A 14,260-nucleotide genomic window follows, 5' to 3' on the forward strand; every position below is an offset into this window, starting at 1 on the left:
TAACGTTTGCTGATACAAGAAAGATAATGAATTGCCTTTTTAGTGAAACGTTGATAAGTTTGTATGAAACATTTACCAAATGTTATAAAAATAATTTATCCATAAACAAGCAAACTACAATTTACTTACCCTCCATAAAAATAACAAGCTTTTAAAATTTACAGTTTATACATTTCTCCGTATCCATAAAGCCCACAACAACGCTTTAGCAAAATACATTATTTGTTTTTGAGCTCTACAAAATGGTATGGTAGGAAATTGCAAAATTATATGTTTAGAAGGTTAAATGAAAGAAAACAAACAACCATTACCCATAAACCCCATTACCATAGTTAGATCATGGTGGTTTGCGAAATAAAGTCGTTTTAATACATTTATGTTTACACCTTTTTAACTAAATTTAATCAAAATCGGATGCTTTTTGCTTGAGTTATCGTGCTAAAGGACACAAACACACACACATATAAATTAATATGGACGAATGGTATTTTTTAGGGACTCTGGGGAGATCGGTTCTGGGTGCAGGTCTTACCACGATAGTTCATTATATCTTATTCCCTATATAGGATAATCGCACGTTGTGGACTCACTGATCTCGCAGTCCAGTATAAATATGAGTTGCCTCTCATATCTGCTCATCATGCAGAATGTCACGTGACTTCTGCAAGCGTGACTCCCGTGTTAACCCACTTTAGCCCTTGTCACCCTCCTTATCTAGCCCCATTGTAGTGAGAATCGCACGCGCCAGTCCTACATACCTCTATATACTTCGTGCCGTCTGCTCTCCTAATAGAACAATGCAGGGTGACGAGTGATTTCTCTGATCTGAGTGATACGTGCTTTTTGTGAGGAAATGTGTGAAACCGAAACAAAGCGATTTTAATGCGTGCAGAATTGAAAGTTGGGTTGGTTTAGGCTGAATTTGCATCAGTAGCTAATCATCATGGCGAATGGTTTTGGATTGTACTATTGTATGACCACGATTTTAAACTTTGTAATCATCACTTACTCTTGAGCGTTTACATAATATTATTACACAAATTGATTGCATTATTTTCCTTGGATATGAACTGACTGAAATCCTCGTAACTATGTACCTTCTCATACGTAGGCTTTCGCGGCCGATTTCATGAGAATTCAAGATAATTTGCGGCGATGAATTGGTTTTGCACTTACTGTGAAGAGACATTCTAAGTCTTAGTTCAAGCCTAAACCGAGGCTTCATCTGAGGAAGCATCCTCGTAGCAAAAGGGCGAAACGTCTTAGCTAGTTACGAGTGATGCGCAATTAACACAGAAAACTACCATGAATTTTCAAAGGTTCCTTTACTCAAATTTAGGGTCCCAAGAATCTAAATCCAATTCTGATGCTCTACTTGCGGCCAACTATACATGCACCTCACAGTAGAGGTATGATGTAGGTACGAGTATAGCGGTAGAAGCCTCCTCGTGATGTTCCCACGTATCACTATTGTCTGCTTCTGCCACTCATTAGTTCGATGCTCACTGGTTTCCGCATCGCGTCACATGTCCCTCGCTTCCTTCAGCTAGGATCTGGATCACCAGTATCAACGTTGTCGTTTCAAATACCACCTCTCTAGGAGAATATCTCCCAACTCTCAATGAGCTTGCGTTTGCTGGAAATGTCTTGTTACAACATCAAGTATTATTTTCTTTGATATCAGATATACTCCTTGATCTGTTGAAGTGATCCTTTCGGTTCGAAGCTAAAATGAAAATTTAACTTTTGAACACTAAATTGACGGATTGTTTAGCCTTCAGATTAATACATTATACTTAAAATAGTTTACAAAACATGTAATCCTTGGAACACTCCTTGTTCTTGGATAAAACCTCGAGCAAACCTACAAGGAGTAAAATCAATCATTTCATTCCATAGTCGACTACTGACAACTCTCTAATGAAGTGATTCTCACTCTTTTAACCCTTTTAGTTTAAACGATTAATTAAATGTATCATTTTTTGGGCCTGTGGTGTAATTGTTGGAGCAAGCTGTGACCATTTTTTTCATATCTGCGTTCATTTTTATCGCTGAACGATTCAAGCATAAGCCATCTGATCATAGTGCTCTGTCAAAACTTTCAAAAACAGAATACTGCATTTGAACATGTTCAAGTATCAGAACATACCGTAGAATTCAAATGTGCTTCCTTGCAACAACAAAGTATTGCACGATCTATCAAAGTAATACCACACCAAAGATTGCTGGTGTCAGTATCATATCTGGCTGAGGCAGCGCAACCTCATAACCACGATCCTGTCTGACCTTAGACCTTGCACAGAGGTGGTCCAACCTCGCCGACTTCCTTAGTTTGCCAAGTTATGTCTTAATATCATTACAAACTAAGTTTAAACAAAGAAACTGGTAGGAGTTGACGTTTCGATCGTGTTTCATTGCTTTATGACGTACATTATTCCGTTAAGTTCTTAATCTGCCTAACCTTCTGTTCGCATATAGTTTTATTAGGAGTGTAACAGACACAAAATGAAGATTGATAGTGACGATGATGTGCGCTGAATGCTTTTTTAAATATTTGGTAAGTTTCAATAAATTAAGTTTGAATATATATATATGAATGTAAATTTTCAATGTGTACTCTTCTTTTGACGATTTGTCGGTACCATACTTGACAAAACGTACGTGATAACATTCCTTTGAATATTACCCTACTACCCTAGCTAACATTCCGTTGGCTTCGTCTTACTTTTGGTAATCGCATCGGGTAAAAAATATTCTCTCTTTTTAAATTATAGAAGTCTTAGTAATTTCCATGATTTTCCATAAAGTTCTTACAAATCCACTGGTTTTAGGGCGGATGCGAGTGCAGAAAAAGCAATCAGAAACACTAATTAGTGGATTCCTTAGCCTCCTCATTATTCAGAAGCGTAAAAATGATACCTTTGTATTGCAGACAAAATTAAACCAAAATATAAGGTTCAAACAAAGTTCTCAGGATCGAACTTACAACCTCGTGATTAGGCAGAACACCACGCTGCGTCGAGGTCCTGTTACAAAGAAAGTTTTAATCGCTACGTTGGGATCATTGTTAGAATTTCGGCAATGAACCCTGTATTATTTCCACGGTCATGTGTCAGGTTGGCGGGACGATTCCCGCCGAAATGAGCCGAGTGACCGGAGCCAGGGGTCACGTGATACCTGCTGACACACTTTGGGTTTAAATACCTCGACTGACTCACCTGCTGGAGGCTGGAGGCGTCGTATAACTAGTTCCTTATTTTAATGGAGTTGTGGTCTCAGCCGCACGGTCAGGGTCTGCGGCTTGGCTGAGCCTCTACTGAATGTTTGTAGAAATGTGATTTAGTTGTGTATATTTTTGAAATAAATCGTTGGTCCAACGAGGTTTACTTGTTGAAATTATCGCTCATCATTCGCAAGAAACATGGAGTGGAAACGTCGACAGTTTTGAATATGTTGCTTGTGTGACTAAAGACATGAACAATCGTAAATGTAACCAAAGAGGCAAGACCAAGCAACTTGACGCTGTTCAAAAAATTCATTAGTAAATTTATTGACTTATAAAACTCTATTATCAGAGTATGTGGTTTATGGCGGAAGAAACTGAAGGATGATTGAAGAATTATTGAGATTCCTGTTTTATTTCTGACTAAGATCAGCCGATTATTTAGTCGCGATCAATCGGAATTTAAGAAGTCTCAGAGGAATGCTGGTTCTTGATTCCATCTAGGAGTCTTTGAACTATAGATTTGTTTAAACCTTGAACCGTTGACTTCCGGATTACAAGTTGAACTTTTAAACCTTGTTTAGTCAAGCAGAATTTATATTTTTTCAATACCAATAAACAATAAATTATCTTAATCGTACAAAAGGACAATAATGGACAGTTACAAAACCAGGATATGGATAAAGCTCTTAGATAAACGTAAAACCGCCAGCGACATTGAAACACTCGAAATGAAAAATAATGGTTACCCAGATTTGCTTATTTAGATTGTTGCAGTAATTTGCTATATGCAGAGCAAAGAAAATTCTTAGTCCAGCTTGAGAGAATATATTTAAATCTGAGGCTTAAGAAAGGTTCAGTCGCCAGCCATTACCCTATGACCTACGTCATCAGAGACAAAGTGACACGGGTTCAAGGCAGTTCAACTTGGAAGAATTGACAGAGTGGGCTGCAGCAGACACTGCTTGTAGGACAAGGTCAAGACACCGTACGTTGTCAGCTGTTGGCTGTTGCGTGGACGAGTTACAGTTGACCGATCCAACCAGATCGATTACTTTCCCATTTCCTTGCAGGAAACGGTGTATCTTTATTGCGAATTACGATCATAATCTCGGATATTGAGATGTTTGTGGGAACATTCCAAGCTCGTGATATTCGCTGATAGGTGAACACGTTTGCGGGAAGTGCGAGCAGCGAGCAGGCTCTGTTAGTTATTGTTATGGGTAGGTTTATTGCACTATATGGTGTGAACATGTCGACCTCAATGCTTAGTTCCCAGTGTGTATTAGATAGTGGAGGGATTGGGGAATGTTAGAGGAAATTAATCGATTAGAAATTGTATAGATCAAATTCAAATCCTGGGACGCTAGGATCTGTGTAGTCCGGAACCTTTATACACATTACTTCAGAGCCTTCGTCAAGTGTCATGAGTGAACTCTGCCTCAAAAACTCCAACTCACCAATGGCATAATGGTGTTACTCTCTGAAAATCTGCTGGATCCGTATATTCAGTTTTGGGCTTTTATCAATGCTAGGCAACTTCTGCCTCCTATGCAGTAGTAAAATCAAAGATTTTTTTATTTGTGTGTTATTATTTTGTGCTATTGGTTAATCAATGTTTTTGTTAAACAATATGGAACGCCAAGAAACCTTTCTTTAACCGTATTTAAATGCAAGTCAATAAAATGAATGTATTCGCGGATAGCCCAAAACAGGAAATTTGGTAAACCTTAACATTGTCATTCCCAGGACTCGGCTGGCTAGAAGGATGTCTCTGAGTGAATTATGACTGTTTCGCCGTTACAGCTGAGCTTCTGGAGACAGATCACACTGGAATGTGGTTCTCATTAAGTTATGAACTGGGAAATGGAAATAACTGTTTTTTGGTTTGTTTTATACCTGTTATAAAACAATACCGTTTCCCTGCCAGTTGTGTGTGAAACTTTGAGTTTCTTTGACATAGTGTTTCTAAAATTTTACCTTATATGTCTCATTAAATATTAACCTTAATGGTTTAGATCCACAAAAATTTTTACAATATTAAAATTTGTGTAATACTTGTACAAAATACTGACCCAATGTCTTTCTTTAGCCAACTAGTCAACGTTCTTGTGTGACGCTAATTAAGAATAGTATCTGGCGTGCAAAATAAATTTATTTAATTTGACTAAGTTAATATGTCTAGTAACGAAACTAAGGATGGCAGTTGATGGCAAGTTGTGCTAATCAAATTCCAACACAACGACCCCGAACTGTCGAACCGTCAGTTAGCGGGGTAGCGGTCCTCAGTCCCCGGTATACACCAGATATTGCTGGTAATTCAATATGTTTGAGAACTCCCGCTGTGATAAGCGTCGTAACGGTAGCATCATCATACCTCACACCTCACCTTGGCATTCTGTGTCGATAGTAATCCTAGTCTACTGTAATCCTACCAACTGTTGGCAACACGGATCTGCATTGATAATTAATAACTTTGATTATAGCTGCAATTGGACATTTCATTGCCGTGTTAAAGTTATTGTCAGTTTTGTACTGACAATTTTCGTGACTAAAGGAGTTACCGTGTACTGATATAAATTGATTATTTTGAGTAAAGAAATTTCGTAAGCAAACCAAACTGACAGAATATCTTAGTAAAGAGCACTTATATATCACAAACATATTACTGCAGCAAACTCTTTAAGTAGCTCAACTAACTTCTTACTTAATAAAAAGATTTACTACAACAGGTTCATACAGATGGGGGTTTTAGTCAGTAACAAAGTTAATCGATGCATTTTACTTGATCCACCACTCAGGTCACATAGAATCAGTTTTATATGCGCTAGCATTTTAAGGAATGGATGAATGAATTAAAGAAACTATTTCAACAGTATTCAATGCAAATACACACCGAAGCAATTCAAACTAACTGGCAATGGACCCATAGGCTTATAGTATTATAGTATAAACATTTTCAGACTCGTTGCAATAAACAAGGCTTGCCTTTTACGACGCGATTACAACAAATGTCTAATTGGAATCGCAACTAAATATTTTTACACCTAGACTATAATTCAATTTATACCCCCTCATTACAAGTTTCCCACAATAACACTAGTTCCGTAGTTTTCCCCGCTAATAACCCAGGTTGATCCACTAATGAGTGAGTCGGCGCAGTACAAGGTTGCGTCACTGCGCATGCGCGGTGTATATGACATGCGCGGTCATCGCGTGGACGTAATCATTAACACACTGTTACGGCTGTAGAGAACAATGCACTGTAAACACAGTCGGTTGATGGTGTACTCTTTGCTATTTATCGCCGTCGAATTAACGAACTTGTATTGTTCGCTCCAAGTTGGTTTAATCAGAAGGTTTTCGTTTGGTTTATATGATTATGTAGATTACGTTTATGAATGGCCAGATAGAGGAATGCGTTGAAATGCACCGTTAGGAGAAGAGTTGGTGGTCTTGGCAATTTGTGTTTGGTATTGCAAAAATAACTAAGCTTTAGTCATTTTTATATAATTTTCGTGGAAGATCGATTTTTCTCACACTAAAGGAGTTTTTAGCTGAACTATATAATATGCAAATGCTTTTTGTTTATTTCTAATGATGTTTTTAGGACATGTAAATCTCAATAAAATATATTATTTCAGACCACTTGGCCTTTTTATTTGTTAGTTTTATTCTTTAATAATTGGTATTCATTCATTCCAACGAACATCTCAATTTGTACATGTTACCAAATCAAAAAATAACAAAACGGGATGGCTACAATAAATAAAAAGAACAGTTGGATATAAATAATATGCTATTTGTAAACTTGACCAAAACAACTTTTCCACTATTGTCCAGAATGTTCAACAGAAATTCTTCATTTAATACAGATTTCTATTGAAAAATAAGAATAACTACTCACACTAATAACTATGTTGTAAGGTGGGAAGAAGCACCGCCAGGAAGTCTTGGAGGTGCTGAAAACTATATCAGCACGTCATGTACTCTGAAACAGAAAAACACCTGTTAAAACTTTGCATTAGCAAGTTTATCACGCATTATCTATTATATTATTAAAGTGATACAATCAAATTTTATGTAAACGGTTAAGGTCATTTACCAAATAAAAATATAGGCATATAGCACATCAAAATGAAGCTTAGAGTGTGTAGATATGCAGAAAAGTATTGATATGGACGAATTTCTTAAGGGCTCTGCCCCACAGGCTGATTTCCAAAGGGCTACCCCTGGCATGCTTCCAATGTTAAAATGATTTAATTTAATTTTGTTAATGAAACAGCTGGTCAGTACAATGAGCTGGTGTTTGTTTATTTACTCGAATAAGATGTTTGTTTTGCTTTATGTAGATTGAGGAGGGTTATGTTTGGTTTTAAAGTGAGGTTGTATATGTTTTGTAAAGTATTGCTCAAAGTTTCATTTTTTTGTGAAGAGGCTGGACTAAAATTGAAGAAAATTGTAAAACATGTCATTCATGAAGCATCTATATGAAGCAATAATTGATGCTATTACAACTTTGAGGTATGTTGTCATATTCTTAGGGATCTATTAACATCAAAAGTAGGGGTTTGAAAGTAAGTAGGTTTACGCTTTTTAAATCGTTTTATTTTCAAACTAAATCATAGAGTTGCTGTATTTTAAAACACACATCAGCACCACTTTAATAGCTCTCGAGGTCACATTTTCTTCCCGTTGCAAAGCACGGGTATAGCAGCTTGTACTAATTTAAATTTGAGCATCGTTACATGAACTGAATTTTAAATTCCTTCTCTGATATGTCTTAACAAAATAGTCCCGATTAGTAAAAATACTATTGTATCGTTAATAAGTTCTTATATTTACCATCTTGTCACGTTGTATATTTCATTACAACAAATGCCCAACTTGTATAATTAAGACAGATAAACATTTCGATAATTGAAGTTGGAATGTATTATCATAGACAAAAACTTGTCTATGGTATTATTGTGTCGGCGGAGTAATACCTACTTCTTCTAATTAACTGTAACAGCTGTTAGTGTTTAATAGTAACAATAATTGATGAACACTGTTTTGAAACCTAATTTATTAAGACTTGTTGGAAATTTAGGATTTGTGAGTTGATTGGCTTAAAGAATGGCGGATTATGACGAAACATATAGTTCCCAACACTGCCCAAAGTGTCTTTTCGCCTTTTCCTTTACCTAATGATGAGATATTATTAATTTGTAGTGTTGTTTATTTATATTATATTTGTTATGACAAATGAGTGCAGAGTGCGCTGGTTGCTATGTCGCGGTGTCGCGGTTGTCACGTGCAACACGCCGTTATCCGACTGTGACACTGTGACGTCATTCTTGTCCGACTCTCCTAATTTCGTGTGTGTGAGACAGAGAAGTGGAACAACGCTTCCATTTGCACCTCTGAATTCCGATCTTCCTACGTAGACCGGGGGAACAGTAGGAGTGGAACGTGGAAAACCTTGAACTTAAAAGTTTTCGGGTGCGACCCAAAACAAATTCAAGTTGATTTTTGATTAGGCCTAGTTGAAAATAGGTTTGCCATTTTTTTTATCGAGAATGATGTTTTGGTGTTTTGGTGATGGTGGTTTGGTCACGTCTTTTAGTGCTATAATGTGACAGCTTGGGACTCCTTGTCTTTACGTTTTTATTATTAATGATAGTCGTGAGTCGGTTCCCCTCCAAGTTGTAGTATTAAGTTTTGTAGACCATAATCATTGCAATGTATATTTCAACTGTCCTAAAAATAAAAAAAATAAAATGTTAAAATAAGTCTTTTGGTTTATCTTTGACACATTTTTAAGGGGTTTGCAACGGAACGTTCCTAGACCTTAATATTGTTACCATCTAAAGTCGACCTTTTATTAGATAGCATCATTAAATGATAACCAAACGGAATCTAGATCCAGTAACGATCTCGCGTGGAATCCAACTAGAGACATTTAGATTTGAAGGTGAGCATTATAATTTACACGGCCACCTAAACAATTAATTGGTGGTGTTATTCGGATCTGAAATATGTCAATTCGGTCTTGGAACACTACGCAGTTCAAAGCAGAAACTAAACATATTCTCACGAAATCAAATCGTGTTGTTTCCATCCATAGCAGGCAGGTATTCCGCGCCGAGTCCAAAGAAGGTTTGTCAAATGTGCTATTCGCAATAACTCCTCTTGTAGCCAGTTCTATTGTCAATGGGGTTTGTCGCCAAGGTAAAATATTCCTAGTAAAATATTCTTACAGCATGTTACATCAAGTAAAACGAAGAGAATATTTTTTTTTAACTAACAACTACTCCAGCTTGGTTAGTTACAAATCTTAGCTTAGGATGGTAATTTGTTAAATATCTTAGGAATTAGGTTTTTATACCATTCAAGTACAATAAATTGTCTCTGTGTTTCAGTATTCAAGTTATTCTATTTCTGGTCTTACAAGGTTTCTTTTTCCAAGTTACTAGGATCATGGTTCTTTTTCTGTATTTAGCTATTTCTTGATCTCAAATTCTCCAAGTTTTCTTATTCGTGGTCCTCTCGGTTTTATTTTTTCTGCTCTTACCAAGTTGAAATATGTAGTTTTTAAAGGGGTTTTACTAGGTACTATGTTCTTACTCTATGATATTCGTATCTCTTCATCTCAAATTCTCTAAGCTTTCTGACCTAGTTTCTCAAGACTCCCATGACCTTTGGGATTCATGATCTGTATTTCCAATGTCCCCTGATCGTTGAGTTTCTGGACTGCAATCAAATCACTTGAAGACTTGTTTTGAGACACTCATCACCGACCGTAAGTAATTAAGTGCAGAAGTTTAACATAGGATATTTGCACGAAACTGTGGCATATCTTGTCTAGGCTGTGTACAGGCGTCGTGGCTGGGAAGTCTGTACAGTAATGAGTCAGGTATGGTCAGCCAAGTGCGATGGTTAGCCAACCGTAGTGCGGTCACTCACTGCCGCGGTCGCCACAGTTTCCCACTATACCGCCGTCTTTCCCTGGAAATAGGAAATCCTACTTCCGAATGTTATACGAGTGTGACGATGTAAATAGTGAATTCATTAACCGGACCGTATATTAAATTTAGCCCGGCATGAGATATTTTTGAGCCTTACTGACGTTTTGATTATTCATTTAGACTGAGATTGTACATATTTTAGAAATATATACCATGTTACGTTTGCCTAATGCGATTCAATGTAGCTTGTGATCAGAATCGTCAAAATTAAATTAATGTAAGAATCGCCAATAATGTCCCGAGTAATTCGTCCCTGCAACTCGTTCAGAGCTCCTTGCTGTGAATTTATTATGAAAGAAGGTGCGAAAGAGTGTTGTTTCTGATGAAAAATACACATTAACAATGTGTTCTAGGTTCACTGGAATAACCACAGTGTAACTACTGAGTTGTAGACGATTCCCGATACAGTACACAATAGTCGGTGGTCGTCCCGTTGCCGCGACCGACGACCACGTTGACCACTCACCACCGGTCACTCCATCTACGGAGACCTCCACTCAGCCCAGGTTATGTCTTCCGGCGCTTCGGCATCCACTAACCGGTTAATAAATCCACCATCAGTGGGAACAATTCGGCAAAACAATGGAGGTCGTTGCGCCTTGGCCGCGGATTCTTCTCGTTAGCCAAAGCCAATTACCCACGTAATGGATTCCCCGGCCTAGAGCATCCCGGGAAAAACGATAGGCTAATTTAATTAGCCGGGAATGCTTTCGGTGGCAGGTTCGTTTGTTTTTGCAACTGAAAAGCGGATCAGATGAAAGTCGCGGGGAGAGTGAACCGGTGACCCGAGAACTATGGCGGGTCGTGGACCGTGGTCAAGGTTGTATGCGACGAGTTATGACACTCCTCTGTATATCTGTCTCGACTTGGTGATGGGTGGCTTTGAGATACAGCTCAGGAAAGCCACAGGGCCCTGCATCTGAGTAAACGTAGGAGAACGCTCAAGTCGGAATGAACGAAAACAATTCCATGCATACGAATATTTTTCATAGTGACCTTATTCTTATCAGAGGATCAGTTGTCCTAGGAATTTCAATTTCATTCAAGCTGAGATAAAAACATACATTTTTACACTGAAATGGGTTACCTACTGTACTTAAGGCCATTGTGTTAGGACCAGCAACCAAGGAATTTGGTATGGTTTTGAATCCTTGGTCGGAGGTCATAATACAGGTTCGAGGAAAGCAGCAATAAAACAAGTAAACTTTAGACTAAGGCTACCAGTCCTTAACCACTATAAGCCAAAGTGCATATTAAGTTAGGACAATTTACATGACGTAACAAAACCATCGGTTGTTACAATGTATTATTTTACCATCTGAACCAATCTATTCTGTCAATAATCGTTGGGATGGGCATTATTTGTGCTTCAGTGAACGTGTCCAACATAATTAGTCTTTTAAATTATTGTAATTCAATATGACTGATAGCAGTAGCTGATCCAGATACTATAGCTTGTCCTTTCACAGACGGCCGACTTGTCCAGTTCGGGGGCCGCACGTTGCACGTCCGTGTTACACTGGCCCGTGCCTCCCGTTAGAGGATTTGCATTCAGACCTCGACCGCGACTACTGGGCGTCCGTTATCACAGCTATTAGCCTAGTTATCGCTGCACCTCGCCTCGCAATGCCGGTTTTGCTTTCATCCGCTACGACATTCCTAGAGAAAGATGACATTGGACGTTGGTCGAAGAACGCGGTTGATACATTTGTCTGAGAAAGTTTCCGGGATATTGTTTTTTCTTGAATTAAATTGGTACTGTTAAAAAGGATCAGTGAAACAAATTTCTTCCTCTTTGTAGACTGTTTCGTAATAATATGTGATTTTAGAGGAACATATTGTATTGGACAACGTGTTCGCATTCGAAAGTGAATCAAAATAAGAGTATACAAAGAACCGATGTTTAAGACCATGGCATTGGAGGTCGTAAGTTAGACTATCTTAGGAGAATCAAACGTTATTTTAGTATACTTCCATTGTCTAATACTATCCCGCATTAAAGATTCAATATATTAAAATAAGATTAAGTTTAAGAACAAGAATAATTTAACACTGTGGCTAATTAAACACTGTAAGCTATGATTCAACGTAAGTTACCCCTTTGATACACACATATACACTGAAACATAGTATTTCTACAATTATTCATTACCACACGACACATTAAGTTCCTGAAACTCGTAACTGTTCCAATTCAAGACGTTACTCGCCGACCAGCTGGATGGTTGTTGCATTGAGAGCAGACGCTAACAAAGGAGCAGCTCTGAGCGGGAGTAATGCGTTTGTCATGTTCGATCACGTCAGAACAACCATCGTAAGTGAAGATCGTTGTTGTCAATTTGTGCGAGCATCTTCGGCCGTTAGCTTCAGAAGCGTTCATGGTGCTTAGATACTTGCAGATGGAAAGTACTACTGTGGAGATGGAAAGTTCTCTTTTAATACAATTTATATGTTTATCCATGAACATAGAGCATTTTTGATAACGATGTCGCTTTCCGTCTGATTTCTAAAGATCAAAAGTTCTCTTTCGATGTTGAATCTAATTTGGAAGTCAATAAAATAAAATAAGTTGAGTCTAAGTTGTAGTTGTAGTAAAGGCTTAGTAACATAAGTATAAGTATAAGTTGGTTTCCAATTGGGGAATAATGTAAACGTTATTCATTATCAATACTACAGTGTTGTAACCTTGTTATCCTTGCTGTGACGCGATTGTATCTCTTCGTTGTAATCGAAACCTCCTATAAAACCTGTGTACCAAATCTTCACGAATATTCCAAAAATATATGGATCTATGTATATTAATAATAAGTCGTCGATTCTGCATAGAAGTTTCGTAATTTGTTTACAGTCCATGCACGTTTGCACTTCCTCACTGTTCCACTTCCATTCCAGCGTCACGCTCCACTATGCATGTTTATAACGCTAGTGACAGTGGACTATGGGGGCGGGTCCCGTATAGTGATAGTGGTCAGATCGATCAAGTGTGTGGGTCGATGGGTCGATGGGTTGATGGGTTGGTGGGTCACCGTTACACAGACCCTGGACTGCCTCAACACCGGGGAGTGAGTCTTAACGCAATCATTCTGCGTATCTGACGCGTGCCCGAGGTATAGATGCGTCCGTGACATCCGACCATCCTACTTAGACGGATTTGGTTCCTTTGTGGGTATAATTTAAATCTTTAGACTATCTTTACTTAATCTTAAAATTGTTCAACACAACGCTATTCGATGTTGGAGATGAGCCTGGACCAATTTGTTTCATGTTGTAAAGATAAGTTTCTTTTAGACGTTGTTATAACAATTGACCAAAACTATTCCCCTATGATTATCTAGGACTTTTTGTTAAACATAATCCTTTGTAATATTGAGAGATCTTACGGCTTCTGTACACACTGGCGTTAAAGTCTCCTCAGGTTAAGGTTCATGTTTGCAAAGGAAATCAGTTTGGGGCTTAACAAAATAACTATCTAGTAGTATATTTACATAAAGCGCCTATACCACGTATTAATAACCTAAAGGGCACCTTCAAACACTTGCGTTAAAGTTTCACCAAGAAAATAATAGTTTGCTGAAACTTGTTGAAACAACTTAGGGATTTAAAATTTTGTACAGTTGGAGTTGTCGTATTTAATTTCTGAAGCGTATAATGAGGGATTTACTTGAACCAATTAGCCAAGTTAGGTTAAAACTTATTACCAAAAGGTATAAAAAGAAGTTTACGTGGGTGGTTGTGTAAGCTATACGGTAAGTGATTTTCGATTTCTGAACCTTGTCTGAAATTTGAGGTTTTATCTCAATTATCGATACAGTATTCCTTCTCGAAGAATTCCGTTTTACTTGCGATCTTAAAAAGGTCCACCTGTCAAATTAACAACTTAGTCAGGAAGACGTGTTTTAATAATTTTCGGCTGTATTTATTTATTTTTTGAGCCAACACAGCAAATTAATATCCAATCAGCTGCAACTACATATTCTACTCACATAAACTTATTCAAATGTCCAATGTATATTCATGAGCATAACAA

At 37.7% G+C, this 14,260-nt stretch overlaps 2 protein-coding genes across 2 annotated transcripts in view; one reads left to right on the forward strand and one right to left on the reverse strand.

Moving 5' to 3' along the window:
- Positions 1–14,260, forward strand: part of LOC128988768 (autophagy-related protein 16-1-like) — a 204,403-nt gene that overhangs the window by 98,499 nt on the left and 91,644 nt on the right. The gene's annotated exons all lie outside the window — the stretch shown is intronic.
- Positions 1–14,260, reverse strand: part of LOC128988767 (uncharacterized) — an 86,251-nt gene that overhangs the window by 53,325 nt on the left and 18,666 nt on the right. Inside the window, exon 2 of the mRNA XM_054410385.1 lies at positions 7,131–7,214. The gene's annotated coding sequence lies outside the window, so the exon portion shown is untranslated. The remainder of the gene's footprint in view (positions 1–7,130; positions 7,215–14,260) is intronic.

The sequence above is a fragment of the Macrosteles quadrilineatus genome, unplaced genomic scaffold, assembly GCF_028750875.1.
Source record: "Macrosteles quadrilineatus isolate MER2022 unplaced genomic scaffold, UCM_ALF_1.0 Scaffold_3__2_contigs__length_128488019, whole genome shotgun sequence".
NCBI classification, from domain to species: domain Eukaryota; kingdom Metazoa; phylum Arthropoda; class Insecta; order Hemiptera; family Cicadellidae; genus Macrosteles; species Macrosteles quadrilineatus.